Here is a 15,666-nt window from a genome sequence, read left to right on the forward strand (position 1 = left end):
CGGTTCTGAGTGCCACACTGCAGGCTGGATGAAGACAAACTGGAAAAAGTTCAAAGATGAATAATAATAATTAAAGATCGAGAAAATATGACCTATGAGAGAAGATGGAAAGAACTGGGTTTGATTAGTCTGGAGAGAGAAGACTGACTATGGCAAAAGACCGCCTTGTCTTAACCAGGAGATGTGGAGAAATTATAGAGGGTCCAGAAAAGAGCGACAAGAATGATTAAAGGTCTAGAGAATGTGACCGATGAAGAAAGGCTGAAAGAATCGGGCTTGTTCAGTTTGGAAAAGAGAAGATTGAGGGGAGACAGGATAGCAGTTTTCAGGTATCTAAAAGGGTGTCATAAGGAGGGGAGAGAAAACTTGTTCTTCTTGGCCTCTGAGGACAGAACAAGAGGCAATGGGCTTAAACTGCAGCAAGAGAGGTTTCGGTTGGACATTAGGAAAAAGTTCCGAACAGTCAGGGTGGTCAAACACTGGAATAAATTGCCAAGGGAGGTGGTGGAATCTCCATCGCTGGAGATATTTGTCTATCAGGGATGGTTTAGACAGTACTTGGTCCTGCCATTGGGGCAGGGGGCTGGACTCGATGGCCACTCAAGGTCCCTTCCAGTCCTAGTGTTCTATGATTCTATGACTGGGGACATGAGTTTTCAAATACTTTAAAGGTTGTTACAAAGAGGAGGGAGGAAAATTATTCTCCTTAACCTCCGACTACAAGACAAGAAGCTAAGGGCTTAAATTGCAGCAAGGGAGGTTTTGGTTGAAAATTGGGAAAAACTTCCTGTGAGGGTGGTTAAACACTGGAATAAATTGCCTAAGGATGTCGTGGAATCTCCATCACTGGAGATTTTCAAGAGCAGGTTAGACAAACACCTCTCAAGGATGGTCTGTGGTGCCTGGTCCTGCCATTAATTTAAGGGACTGAACTAAATAGCCTTGCGAGGTCCCTTCCAGTGCTATGTTTCTGTGACCATGGATGTAGTATTTTTCAGAGGGACTGCCTCCCCAAAAAGAGATGGCACACAGCTAGGGCGACCAAATATGGGGCAGGGAGATATGGCGGGAGGGAGGGCTCCTCCCGGAGGTGGCAGCTGCTGGCGCTCTCTCCCCCACCAGCCCCAGGGAAGCAGCACGCGCCGGTGCTTCCACCCAGAGCCCTGGGGAAGCGACAAGGATGCGGCAGCAGAGTGCTCTCTGGCCAGCAGCTGCTGACAGAAAAGGTCGGGGGGGTGGGGGAAATATGGGACGATTATGCCCCTCTAAAAATAAGTAGGGACACCTTTTTGGCATCCCAAATACAGGACCCTCCCACCAAATAGGCAACAGGTGGTCACTCTACACATGGGATTACCTGCTGCTACTACCCTCTGTCCCCCTACTTCTGCAAGTGTGGAGCTACCCAGCTGAAGGAGGTGGAGGCTGGGCTCTGCTGAAGATCTGCAGCTAAACACTGCCTTCTGGAGCACCAGATGCTCTCCCTTCCTGTGTGCTGAGAGTTTTCCTGTTTCCATGCAACAGTGAGTGCCCATGCTGGGGCTAGGTAAGTGTGGGGGAGGTTGCGGGTGCGGGGGGATGAGAGAAGGAGGGATTAGGGGGTGGAGGGAAGAGGCAGAGGAAAAGAAAGGGGGTGGAAAGGGAAATAAGGAATCACAAGGGGAAGTGGGAGCCTGGTATGTATTGTCCCCTCAGCAGCAGCCAGAGCTCCGCTATTAAGCACACACGTTGAACCCTCACCCTAACAAGTGTTACCCTGCACCTGATCCCCACCCTATCAAGCCCCGCCTCCCCCAGCACCTGGACCCTTCCTCTGAGTTTCTCACACTCCCAGAGTCTCCCTGCTCAATCCTAACCCAGTGGTTCCCAGCCTTTTCAGTAACACAGCACACTTCAATGACACAAACAATTCCATGGCGCAACCACTTTTTTCAGCTGAACAGATTGCTCATAAACATCACATTTATGTACATTTACTGTGGTTATGATCTTGCTAGAGCGGTAGCAGTGCACACAACAAGCTAAATGAGCATCAATTGCAGTACCATTTCAGATCCACGACAGAGCACCATCTTAGGCAGCGAGCACAGACCCATTGTCAAAATCTGCTCAATGCCATACTAGGGATGTGGAGTAAACAAGTAACTGCTGAAAGCGGCTCCCCTCCTCACCAGCTCATTGGAGTCCGGATGCAGCCTTTAAACCATGTCCCTGCTCCAACAAGCTCCCTCCCCCAGCCACTGTAGGGAAGGGGGCAGGCTCTCCGTTAGCTCATTGGGCCAGGAAGCAGCATTTCAGCTGCCTCCTGGTGCAAACAAGGTCCTGCCAGGTTGGTATTTCCCTTCACAGTGACTCTGCAAAGAGCTATGGCAGAGGGGAAATTGATGAATCCCATACCAGCTGGGACTCAGGCAGCCTTGCTGCTTGAACCCTGTCCATTTCCCCCTGAGGGGAAATTGACAAAATTTCAGCACACTGGGATAGTTCTTGTGGTATACTGGTTGAAAACCACTACCTTAATGAACTTCACCTCTGTCACCTGCAGAGTCACACTGTCCCTGTACCTGAAATCCCCCAAGGAGACCCTGTCCATGCCCCTGAGCTGCCCACACACTGACTGCCCCACACAGAAACCTCTCAGAAATTCATACAGGGCTCTCACCCAGGGGTGAAAGCAAAAGGAAGGACTTACTGGTGCACCAGGCACTGGTGCCCGTGGTGGGGGGGTGAGGGTGGAGAGCAGCCCTGGGCCCCTGGAAGGGGTGGGGCCTTAGGGGAAAGGATCAGGTTTGGGTGCAAACTCCTCCAGCCAGTCCCTCATGGCTGCTCATAATGCAGCAACCAGAAGTCCTGGGGATGTAGCAGTAGAAGCCAGGAGCCCTGGGGCCCTGATGGCAATTTGAAGGGAGCCAGGCCCTAGGGCAGCTGCCCCTTTTGCTCCTCCCTGCCCCCTAGGCAGCTCTTCTGGTCAGGTCTGACAGCACTGCCACGGCAGCGGCGTAATGTCTGCAAAAGGCAAAAACGCTGCTGACCCTACCAGCAGGGCCACTGACAGGGGAGAGGAGCAAAAGGAGCAGCAACATTAAAGCATTGCCACAACAGTGCTTTGACATCAGCCATGTGTGGGCTAGCACTGACGGCTAGCTCTCACGGGTAGGCCATACCAGCCCGCTCTTACCTCTGCCTCACCCCATGCCAGGATCCCCCCACAGTAAGCCCCTCCATAACTGGATCCTGCCAAGCCTGCCTACTCACACCCGCCCTGCGTCAGACCCAGGCGCAGCCTCACTACTGAGTCCCTGTACCTCAGTATGACCTCCCACCTCAGTGCAATCAGTGGCTTGTGCTCCTCCTGCCACGCTGGAACCACAACTGTTTACAGACAAGTAAAAAGGCAGGATTTTAAAATACTGTGCACATAACAACAACGTTCAATTTTTTGACACAGAATTCCCTCAGGAGCCTGAAGTGTCACTGCACAAGGAGCAAGGCTGCATAAACTGTCAGATGATTTTCCTAAACCCTCTTCCTTGTTTTACACCTCAGTACAGTTGGCCCCTGCTCACAGTCAGAACTCCGCTTCTTATCTCCTCCCCCATCACGTGACATGTGCAGTGTCCTCACAAGCCTTCTGACGGGTGCTGTGGTCCGTGGTGAACAGTATATTTTCTATTAACACAACAGTATAAGCCTATTTAACGTAAGATCCAGTCACCACAGAAATTATTTGGGTATTAAAGACATTACTTAAGCTTCACTTCTGTTTTTTGTAATGCCAGTTTGCATATAACTAGTCTGAAACTTCATAAAGCATGTATTAGACTACAGGTCACCAAAACTGGCATGTAAATAGATTTTCATTGGCATGTGAGGTGAGAGCTCAGCCCTGCCCCTCCTCCCTCAAGCAGCTAGGAGCTTGCTTACCGCCATGCAGCCCGTGGGTTAACAAAAGACCAGCTAATGCTACCAGCCACCATTTAAATGGTAAAACTCTACATCTCAATTTATTTATTAATGAAACTGTTGTAAGTAGGACTATTAGCGACATTAAAAAGTATCCCCAGCACTCTGACTGTACGCAGAGGTCAAAAGGCCACATTTCGGCACTCCGCCTTGGAAAGGTTGCTGACCGCTGTACTGGACATACATTAGAGCTCACTGAATAGTAACAGAGAGTAAGCCGTGCTAGTCTATACACTATTAAAACAAAAACTGCTTTTTGTTTTGATTAGAGCTCACTGTGTTTAAGGCCCTGTGGCAGTTACTTGGGGAATGGCAATTATTCTGCATTCCAGTGGAGTGAGCAGAAGTGAATAACCATTTAACATTTCCAGTACTGAAAGGAAAACAGTAATTCTCTCGGGTGTTTTGGGGAGTCAGGGTGCACTTCAATCTATTAAATGGGAAGGTCTTGCTGGGGCTGTGTAGGTAGAATGATGCGCCATTACCCCACCTTAGCTTCACCCACAAATGAGTCCCTTTGAGTAGCTTTATCTTGGGGGCCAACACCCCTCACTGTGTTCCTCCCCAGCCTTTCAGGGGAGTAACCATGTTTTAGGCTTCTGATGCCACTTCCTGCATCTCTTTCATGGGACCAGAAGGGACCTTCAGAGGTGATCAAGTCCAGTCCCCTGCCCTCATGACAGGACTTATATAGGATAAAATTCTGAAGTAGGCCATGATATTTGCTAAGAACTACAGTTCCAAAATGGGGTCTGGTAAGCCCCACATCCCAGCTGGTACAAATAAGTCCATAAGCAGCCACATTCCAGGAAGGGACCCTGTGGAGAGGGGAACTGGACTATAGTTAAGGACGACTGACATTATTCTTTCACTAATGTCTGCTTTGATCCTGCATTGCCCGCTTGCTTTGATTCTGTAGAGATAACATGAATGGTCATGTCCACGTGAAGATGCCAGATGAGACATCGGTGTATTACAGATGAGATATCACCGCTTTACACATTGGTGTTGATGACTGCGCTCTTCAAAAGGACTTGTGTTTATAGATAAAATGTTCTGTAAACTGCACATGGAAACTCTTTGTAACTCCCAGCTTGTTTGTTAATTCATCTGGACTGCTCGTTGATTGTTCATTGATTATGCTAATTTCTTTGGTGTCTGCTCCTGTTCTCTCCTCTGCTTATCAGCTCTCTATAAAACCACTCATAACTTGATACCTGTCAGTGCATTCTGAAACTCAGTCAAGTTCAGAATCACTCTGCTAGCTGGTTGTAATAAACCTTTGTTGCTTCGCGCACAGTCTCCAGGCAATCAAAACAAAAAGCAGTCAAGTAGCACTTTAAAGACTAGCAAAATGGTTTATTAGGTGAGCTTTCGTGGGACAGACCCACTTCTTCAGCCCATAGCCAGACCAGAACAGACTCAATATTTAAGGCACAGAGAACCAAAAGCAGTAAGCAAGGAGCACAAATCAGAAACAGATAATCAAGGTGAGCAAATCAGAGAGTGGAGGGGTCGGGGCGGGGGGGTGAGGTCAAGAATTAGATTGAGCCAAGTATGCAGACGAGCCCCTATAGTGACATGGTGACGTGACGTGACATAGTGACGTGGGGCTCCTCGAGCCGGAGGTCGGTGGCGGAGAGAGAGAAAGGGCCGCTCCCTCTACCGCCCGCTGCAGGCACAGACAGTCCCGGCAGCAGGCAGCCCGCTGGCGGGGCGATACACGTCACTGCCGGGCCAGGCATCGGGCGCTCCCTGCTCGCATCACACCCGGAGCAGGCCCCGGGCACGGAGCCAAACCTGGGGATCGCGGGGAGGCTTCACCCTGCGAAGACGGCGCGCGAAGCCACTCCGGAGCGAGGAGGCTGTCTTAAAGAGACCGCGTCCCCCGGGACACGGCGCCCATCCAACTCAGCCCTTTTCAAGGCCTCCCGGCCGTGGCAGGCCGCTGCCGCAGCCGGGTCGGTTTTCAAGTCCTGCGCGGAGGCGGGGGGGCCTCAGGACACAACACCCGCGGCCGAACGTGCAGCGGCTGGGACTTAGTTAGGCGCTTTACCCCCCCCCCCCCCGCCGGAGCAGGGGTGGCGGCCGCGGGGGGCACAGACGGGTTGTGCCACCACCAGGGATTGCAAAACATCGGCGCTTCCAGGACGGGGCTGAGAAACTGAAACCAACTTTTTCCCACCGCCGGCGAGGAGCAGGGCGGGTTGCGAGACAGGGCCAAGGCCAGGGCGCGCCCAGCTCATCGCCCGCAACGGGCTGGGCAGCAAGCGGATCAAACTAGGGCTCCCATACCTGCCCTCGCCCCGCTGCGAGCGAGTGGGTCTGTATCGGCGGCTCCCAGCTCCCGGGCTCCGGCTGCACGACACACAGGGTGACACGCGAATCCCAGGGGAGCTGGTAGCCGCCGGCCCGGGGACGCTCCCTCGCAGGGGGGCACGGGCCACCCTAATCAAACACACACAATGTCCATGCCGCTGGCCAGGGAAAGACAAAGGCACCCGAGTTCCGGGCCGGCCAATGCGAACCTCCGCATGGACAAGCAACCAACCGCAGCTCCCTCGAAAGAGAGGCGCCGTGCTCTTACCTGGCTCTTCGCCCGGCCCCCGGCCCGAGCCCCAGCTGGAGCCACCCCGCTAGCTGCCTTCAGCCCGTTTACTACCGAGCCCAAGTCTGGGCTAATCCCTCTCCCCGCCTCTTGCTGTGGGAGGGGCGTGCGCCACGGCAGCCCTCTGGCTGCATACGAGCCAGGAAGCCCGGGAGAAGCTAATGCTCTGCTGGCATCTGCAGCCCGACGGCTCCTGCGGCGAGCTGCGTCTTTGCTGGGGGTGGGAGGAGAGAGAGAAGGTGCGCGGACAACAGGGTGCCTGCCCCCTGCCCCCCCACCTCCACCTCCGCAGAGACACAGCTGCCTCGGGTGGTTGCTGTGTGTGAAGGTGATCGCAACTTTCCTTCATGCTGCAGCATGGTCTTAAAGGGGCAGCCCGCAATCTGTCACTCGCACTCCAGCCCCCAACTCTTCGTGCTCGCCTCCTAACACACAGCTGCTGGAATGGGGCGGGGGAGCTGCAGAACCCCTCCTCCCGGTGTGAAGTGGTTTCCATCATAAATAGGATGTACAGTTTGGTTCAAAAGCTCTCAACACCACCACTGTTAAAATTATCCCCGCCCCCTACCCCAACGCATGAGTACCTTAGGGTAATTTAAAACAAACCAGCAGTCCAGTAGCCCTTTAGGGACTAACAAAATCATTTATTAAGCGATGAGCTTTCGTGGGGCAGACCCACTTCTAAAGATCTGGAAAGTTCAGAATTCTCCAGATCTGAAGAAGTGGGTCTGTCCCACAAAATCTCACCACCTAATAAATTATTTTGATCGCCTTTAAAGTGCTACTGGGCTGCTGGTTTGTTTTGCGAAGATACAGACTAACTGGGCTATCTATCTGTGACTGTTTAGCTTAGCGTAGTTTTTGTCACATGGTAGTTCCTGGAATGCTGCACATACATTCTGTATAATTTTATTCTTTCAAAAGGGTGCTATCTTTTCAGACTGATCTGTGCATTTCATAATTGTATTTCTCTCTTATGCTTACATTTAAATATTTGAACAGTGAATTCTGAAAACATAACCTATCCTTGCTGGAATAATGATCATTATTATTTTTATTACCACAATGTAGCCTGCCATTCATTATTTTAAAGTGCTATAAATGATATTTTTTCAAATGTATTAACCTTAGCTGTGTCAGTTCAAAAACATTAGCTGATCTTATAATTTTAGACACCAGAGGAAAGCTGGTTATTTTCACATTGTACTTTTAACTATACCTCTAAAATAACTTAATTTGCATTGAAATAAATGCAGTTCAAACTATGATACAAATGGCAATGATGGAGTCAAATATTATGAGTCACATAACATGATTGTAACAGAGATAGCCGTGCTATTCTATGTACTACCAAAACAAAAAAGCAGTCCAGTAGCACTTTAGAGACTAACAACCTAAGACTAACTGGTATGGCTATGGTTTGAAGAAGTGGGTCTGTCCCACGAAAGCTCATCACCTAATAAATTATTTTGTTAGTCTTTAAAGTGCTACTGGATTGCTTTTTTGTTCTGATACATGATTGTGATTGGCAAACATAAATGTCCAAATAATTTTTAAAATGTCCTTTCTTAACCAAAAAGAAAAAAAACAAACACACACATTATGCTTTTATTAGGACTGTTAATGAATACAGTTAACTCAAGTGAGTAACAAAAAGTAAATCACACTTTAAAAAGATCACAATTTTAATCTCATTGTTAAACAACAGAATAACAATTGAAATTTATTAAACATTTTTGGATATTTTTCTACATTTTCAAATATATTGATTTCAGTTACAACAAGGAATACAAAGTGTACAGTTCTGACTTTATATTATTTTTATTACAAATATTTACACTCAGAAGGGTAGCCATGTTAGTCTGCAGCTTCACAAAAAGCAAACAGTCCTGTAACATGTTAAAGACTAACACATTTATGAGGTAATGAGTTTTCTTGGGTAAGAATCTGAAGAAGGGGGTCTTACCCATGAAAGTTCATTACCTCAAATAAATTTGGTAGTCTTAGAAGTGCTACAGGACTGCTTGTTTTTTAAAATATTTACACTGTAAAATACTAAAAGAAATAGTATTTTCAGTTCACATCATAAAAGTACTGTAGTGCAATCTCTTTATCATGAAAGTGCAACTTACAATGTAGGTTTTGGTTTTTTTTTTGTTATTTAACTTCACTCAAAACAAAACAATATAAGCCTTACAGTCCACTCAGTCCTATTTCTAGTTCAGCCAGTTGACACACAGACAAGCTTGTTTATGTTTCAGACCCATCGGCAGGACTTTCTGGGGTGCATGTACTTTTTTGTAACTATGGACACCCCTCCCCCACAGAGCAGTCCCTGCCCTTCTACGGCTACCATTGGCTTTCCAGCTGGCCCTGCCCCACTCCCCACCTCCATCTGGCCCTGCTCCTACCCCATAGCATCCCTGCTGCTGATGGCTGTGCTTGTGTGCACCTGGGTCCCTGCTGCCCTACCTCCCTCCTACCTGCCCTGCATGCTGGGGTCCTGGCTGTTGCACACCTGGGGCTCTTCTAGCTGCCCCTAGCCCTATGTATGTACCAGGACTTTCCTGACAGCGTGCAGGGCAAGGGAGCAGTGTTCCCTCTAAGATTTTGTGTCCTTCGATGGATTGAATTTTCTTTTAGGAAGATTAAAAATATTTATGTGCAACACCAATACTGAGGTAGTGCATGGATGGGGCAACCAGCATGAACAAACCAAGACATAAATGTACATTGTAAATAAAATTAAAATAAGGGATAATTAATAAGGAGCAATACTTACAATGTTTAACATGAAATCAGATAAAAAGAAAATGAACACTACTTTTGGAGTACCTGTATTATCACCCTTTCTAACAATTCAAGCTAGTGAACACATCAAAATGCATATTATCTGCACACAGCTCGGCTTTAAGATGCAAAGCAAAATTACAAGTCTATTAGAAATACTCAAATTATGGAATGGAGCATTGGAGTCCCAGAGCAGTGGGCTGGGGATGTGGGGTGCAGAAGCCAGGGTTGGGTTATATGAGGTGCTCACGGTATGGGATTGGAGTGTGTAGGGGGTACAGAAGTTGGGGCAAGGTGCTGGGGCTGTGGAGCTACAGGGGTCAAGGTTGGGGTGCATAAGGGGCTCAGGGCAGGGGTTTGCAATATATGTGTAGGGGAGCAGAAGTAAGGATAGGCTGCTGTGGATATAGGGGTTCAGGAAGAGTCGGGGCATATGAAGGCCCAGAGCAAGGCATCAGGGTCCCAGGGCAGGGCAGCGGGCTAGGAGCCGGGGGCAGAGTACCATGTGTGAAGGGAGGGAGGGGGACTACCTGGGGTCAGGTTATCTTACCTGGCTTCTGAGGCTGGGCCCAGATTGGAGCTGGGCTGTCACTGTAGCTGAGGATGCTGAGGCTGTGGCTGCTGGAGTCAAGACCACTGGAGCCACAGCTGCAGCAGCAGCAGGGCCACCCCTAGTTTGACTCCCACCCCCTATTCCCTGAAGTCACCCCACCCCTGCTTGGCCCAAGGACCCCCATATTAGTCCCAACCACGCAGCCTGAAGATGCTTCCCACTCAGCCCGGGAGGTGGAGTGTTACCCGGGGCAGGGTCTGGGTGGCAGATGGCAGCATCCACAAGAGATCACTTCCCCTGCTAGCTCTCATCATGTGGTGTTCTGCCTTGCCCTCCCAGCCCTGCTTCTCTGGGGGTGGCTGGGAGCCCTCCGGCTGCCCAGGAGCCCTCCGGCTGCCCACAGAGATGCGGGACTTGGCAGACCCTGAGGACGTGACAGAATATGGGCAGAGGGAGACCATGGGGAGGTAATCCTCTGTGGCTGCTACTGCCATCTGCAGCCCAGACCATGCCTGGTCAGGCTGTTTGGGGCTGGGGCAAGGGTAGAGGGCAGGGGAAAGGGTAGGGCAGCTTATTGCGTAGAGGGTGCAAATGTACCCCTTGCACCACCATCCACCCACAGGCCTGCATTTACGGGAGAAAATGCTGTTCTCACTTTCAGGTGACATTGTAAATAAGAAGCGAACAGGCAACCACCCAGAACTTTTGTAGCCAGCTTTGCAAGGTATCCTCACACTAAACATTCATGTCCTTCCTGCTTTTGCCACCATTCAAGGCCATGCTTCCACGTTGATGACACTCATTAAAAAATAATGTGTAAGTTAAGTTTGTGACTGCACTCTTTGGGCAAGACTCATATGACTCCTTACTTTGTTTTACCCACAGGCTGCCACGTACTTCATGTTATAACAGTCTTGTACGATGACCCAGCACATTTGTTTTAAGAACACTTTCACTGCAGCTTTGACAAAGAAAGCACCAGCCACTCCAGCTTTGCAAAGAAAGTACCAGTGTGAGATTTTTAAAGACAGATGCAGCATTTGATCCAAAGTTTAGGAATCTGAATTGCCTTCTAAAATCCAAGGGGGCTGAGCTGTGGAGCATGCTTTCAGAAATAGTAAAAGAGGAGCACTCTAAAGCAGAAACCACAGAACCTGAACCACCAAAAGAGAAAAATCAACCTTCTGCTGGTGGCATCTGACTCAGGTGAAGAAAATAGACACATACTGGTCTGCAGTGCTTTGGATCCTTATGAAGCAGAACCCATCATCCGCATGGATGCATACCCTCTGGAACTCTGGTTGAAACACAAAGGGACGTATGAATCTTTAGAGCATCTGGCATGTAAATATTTTGCAACGCTAGCTTCAGCAGTGCCATGTGAGCATCTTTTCTCACTTTCAGGTGACATTGTAAACAAGAAGCAGTAGCATTATCTCCCCTAAAGGTAAACAATCTTGTTTGTCTGAGAGACTAGCTGAACTAGAAGTAGGACTGACTGTACTTTGTACAGTCCTATTTTGTTTTTGAATGTAGGAATTTTTTATGTAATTCTACATTTATAAGTTCAACTTTCACGATAAAGTGATTCCACAACAATACTTGTAATAGGAGAACTGAAAAATATTAGCTTTTTTTTTATACAAACATTTGTAATCAAAACTAAATATGAAGTGACCATTGTACATTGTGTAATGTGTGTTGTAATTGAGATCAAGATATTTAAAAATGTAGAAAAAATGCAAACATTTAAATAAATGGTATTTTATTGTTTAACAGTGCAATTAATCAATCTATTTAATAACTTGAAAATTCTAGTTTTTAATTGAAAAACAGTTTATTAAAATAGCGCAGACAATAGCAGTAATGCAGCATGTCAGAGAAAGTAAGCAAGTTTTACTTACTTTTGTCTCTGTTAAAGATGGTGCAGAAAGTTACATATATGTATTTCTGATCCGAGACCTCAAGTTTTAGGATTGGGAACATCTTGCTGTAGTATCTCCTGATTGTAGTGAGCTGATATTCTTGTTCTTTGAAGAAACAATTAAAGAACCAAAGAATAGGCACTGAAACACCTGAATTTCCTCTCTCAGGTTTCACTAAAACACAGTGTGGACTAGATCCGTGTTCATGACTTAAACAAAGTTACGGTCCCACACATGGGAATGACAAGCCTGCAAAGATGCCCTCAGCTTTCTCTAGGATGAGCACAAGTTTTCTAGCTTCCAATACCTTTGTTTGCCTAGCCAGGATTTGGAACTGAAAACTGAATGGCTCTCTGCCACTGCTGTGGCTGACTTAGTTGTAAAAATAGACCCTCCTCCATCTCTACCAAAGCCACCTATGTTTTTAAATCTGTTTCTTAAGAAGACAACTAGCACTTAAATATCTGAGAGAATTGCACTAGCCAACTAACGTGATTCTCTCTCTAATATCTAGAGTTAACAGAAGTCTCATTTTCATGGACTCCTACACTTCAAGGACAGGAAGGAGCATTGTGATCATCCATCCTGAATTCCTGTGTAAAACAGGCCAAAAAGCCCCAAAATACTTTCAGAGCAGACCTTTGCAGCTCAACTATTTGGTGGGTCCAGGCATCCTCAGAGGGAAAAGACCATTATTAATATAAGCTAATTAGTAGTAGACATTGTAGCAAAATGTGAGCCATCATGGATACAGTTATAAAATTCTGATTAAGAGCACAGGCACTGGGTTTAAAGTGCTTTTAAAATATTTGGATGACATTATGGCTCCACTGATTGCAGTGGCAAAAACAGTAGTCTGCAATAGGCCAGAAATTCATTCATATTTGCTACTTTCATAGCAATGTGAAGGGGAAGACTAATATGTGAGGAGAGAGAGAGCTTGAGACAAAATGTCAATCATTTCACTTCTACCAATCTATCCTGTATAGCACCAGGAAAAAAGGTCAGTTTGGAGTTCTCCCTCTGCTCAAACTCCCAAAATACTGGAAAGTAATAATGTATTTGGTATATATTGTAAGCTTTATGTACAAACACAGGCATCTGCATCATTATTATTATGGCTAGCTTAACTATGTCCAAAATACGTAATTAACCGATGAGCTATTGAAATACTTTTTATTACTGAACTGCAAGTGTAGTCAAATAATGATTATATCTAGATTAAATTGCAAGAGAACATAGAATTAGATTAGTTTATTAGTCCAGGGCAAAGCAATACAATCATAAAAAGGAGATATACTTACCAGCCTTTCAGAGAAGCAAGCTCATTGTATCCACCTCACGTAGATTATCTGCTTCCAAGATGGGCTTTTAGTTCATGCAGCAGAGGCTTCAGAAGTCTAATTCTGTGCGCAGATGACAGGGGCGTATCAACTTTATACATACTTTGTGCACATGACTTTGACATTTGTATTTATAGAGTGGCTCTTTCCAAGCTAAACACACTCCATGCAGAATCCACTTGTCTCTGCTGGTTTCCTATATTGATTTTATGCGCTTTCCTGGATCTTATCTTTGTTTTGGATACCCCATTCCAGGCTTCCAAGGAGGCACTTCCTAATCATACCAGGTCTTAGTAGTTTCACATCTTCTTTCCATCACGTTATGTATGTGTATGAGCCAACAAGAGAGTTCAGCTGTGCACAGTGTTATGGGATACATCTTAACATGAGTGAAGAGTGTGAACAGGATTCTGGCAAAAGCATAATACAGAGTACAGTTGTGTGACTTACTGTAACTACTCAGTAATCATACCAAGAATGGCCAGAGTCCATTTAGCCCAGTTCCTGGTCTTCCCACAGTAGCCAGTGCCAAGCACTTCAGAGTGAATGAACTGAAAAAGGTAATCATCAAGGTGATCCATCACCTGACACCCATTCCCAGGTTCAGCCCTGAAGAGGCTAGGGAGTTGGAACACCATATCTGCCTATCCTAGCTCACAACAATTGATGGATTTACCCATCATGAATTCAGCTAGTTCTTTCTTTAAATCCTGTTATAGTCTTGGCCTTCATAACACTCTCTGGCAGAGTTCCATAGGTTGACTGTGCATTGTGTGAAAAATACTTTTTTGTTTGTTGTAATTCTATTAACATGATTTGGTCACCCCTACTTCATGTGTTAGGAGGACTAAACAACACTTTTCTTGCTCCACACCTGTTATTTCATAGATGCCTGCCACATACTCCCTGGCTGTGTCTACACTACAAAAATAACTTTGAAGTTGCTTACTTCAAAGTAAGCAAGTTTGAAGCAGAGCATCTACACACACCCTACTTCAAAGTTAAACTTCAAAGTAGGGCACTACTCCATTCCCGGGAACAGAGTAAAGACGTTGAAGGAAGGGAAAAGGTGTATAGATTCTCCGCTGGCTTCTTCGATATAGTGCGTAACTTTGAAGTCAGTTCCTAGTGTAGACACACCCCTTTAGTTTTCTCTTTTTCAAGCTGAATAGTTCCAGTCTTATTAATATCTTCTCATATGGAAGCTGTTCCATACTCACTATTTTTGTTGATCTTTTGGGAACTTTTTCCGATTTCAGTATATCCTTTTTGAATTGGGGTGATCTCAGCTGAACAAAATATCCATGATCTAGGCCTATCATGGCTTTATATCTGATAAGGTATACAATAGAAATGGTGTCTATATGTGCATAGGATACCAAATATAAACACTAGTGTGAAACTGGGTCTAGAAAGGCTAATATGTTTAGTCTTTAAAATAAGAACGAGAGGGACCAGAAACACACTGAATTATTTTTTTTTTTTTCATCCAATGCAGAAATTTTAAAAACTACAGAATTGAACCAAGAGGGCAAATTCTGCTAAAAATTAGTAACTGTTGTTGAGATGCAAAGCAAAGCAATGCAAAGATCAGGAGAGGAACATATTGTAACCAACAGTATATTCTTGCTCTCTCCCTCCCTGTTCCCTGTCAGTGGTCCTTATATACATGATCAGACATCTTAAAATTTCTCTATTCCTCTATATATTAGAGAACACATTTCATAGTCAGTTTAAAATATGTATAGGCCCATATCTATTATAAATTAGATTAAGGGATGCAGGCTATGTTAGACAAAGAAAGAGAAATCATTCAGAACATACCAGTAACGAGAATTGCAGCGAGTCAAGAGAATGACTTAAAAATCAAGACACAAACCTCAAATTGCATTGGAGCTCTGTGCTTAGATTTCAGCCATTTATTATCAGACAAACTCTTCAGACACTATGACAGCCTAAATGGGGAGTCAGATAGTTCCCTTGGATACTCCACTCCGACTCACCACCCAGGCAAGCGCATCTTTATGCTAGATGGTCCCTTACATAAAGTATTACAGTAAGGCTATCCTGAGTCCCAAAGGACCCATTGCTCACCTCAGAGGAATTGCACCTTAGATTCCACACTAGAAACCAACGTTTATAGCTAATCTTATAATACACTATAACCAGTCTATTAACAGGAAAAAAAACCCACTCATTGACAAGGTATAAGAGCTGTTGTACTTGTGTAATGGATGTTTCTATAATGAACAAGCTCTATGTGTCTTAGAGATATGGAAGAAGGGGTAATCGGTGAGGTGGCAAAATTTGCAGAGGATACAAAAGTGCCCAAAATAGTTAAGTCTACAGTGGACTGTGAAGAGCTTCAGAAAGGATCTCACGAAACTGGGTGAGCAGGCAACAAAATGGCAGATGACACTCAGTGATGAGAAATGCAAAGTAATGTATACTGAAAAACAATCCCAATTATACATATAAAACAAT

At 46.0% G+C, this 15,666-nt stretch overlaps 1 protein-coding gene and 1 long non-coding RNA gene across 3 annotated transcripts in view; both read right to left on the reverse strand.

The window, feature by feature from the left end:
- LOC142009539 (ribosyldihydronicotinamide dehydrogenase [quinone]-like) overlaps positions 1–15,666 on the reverse strand; it is an 85,544-nt gene that overhangs the window by 48,406 nt on the left and 21,472 nt on the right. Inside the window, exon 1 of one of the 2 annotated variants that reach the window (XM_074987751.1) lies at positions 6,551–6,678. The exons of the other annotated variant lie outside the window; for it this stretch is intronic. The gene's annotated coding sequence lies outside the window, so the exon portion shown is untranslated. Of the gene's footprint in view, positions 1–6,550; positions 6,679–15,666 lie in introns of those variants that run through there. 2 annotated transcript variants of the gene reach the window in all.
- Positions 10,119–13,448, reverse strand: LOC142009540 (uncharacterized). Its single transcript, XR_012644508.1, has 3 exons — positions 13,144–13,448; positions 11,819–11,944; positions 10,119–11,211 (listed from the first exon to the last, which is right to left on the reverse strand). It is a non-coding gene; the product is annotated as an uncharacterized LOC142009540 (long non-coding RNA).

Source organism: Carettochelys insculpta, chromosome 2, assembly GCF_033958435.1.
Source record: "Carettochelys insculpta isolate YL-2023 chromosome 2, ASM3395843v1, whole genome shotgun sequence".
NCBI lineage: Eukaryota > Metazoa > Chordata > Testudines > Carettochelyidae > Carettochelys > Carettochelys insculpta.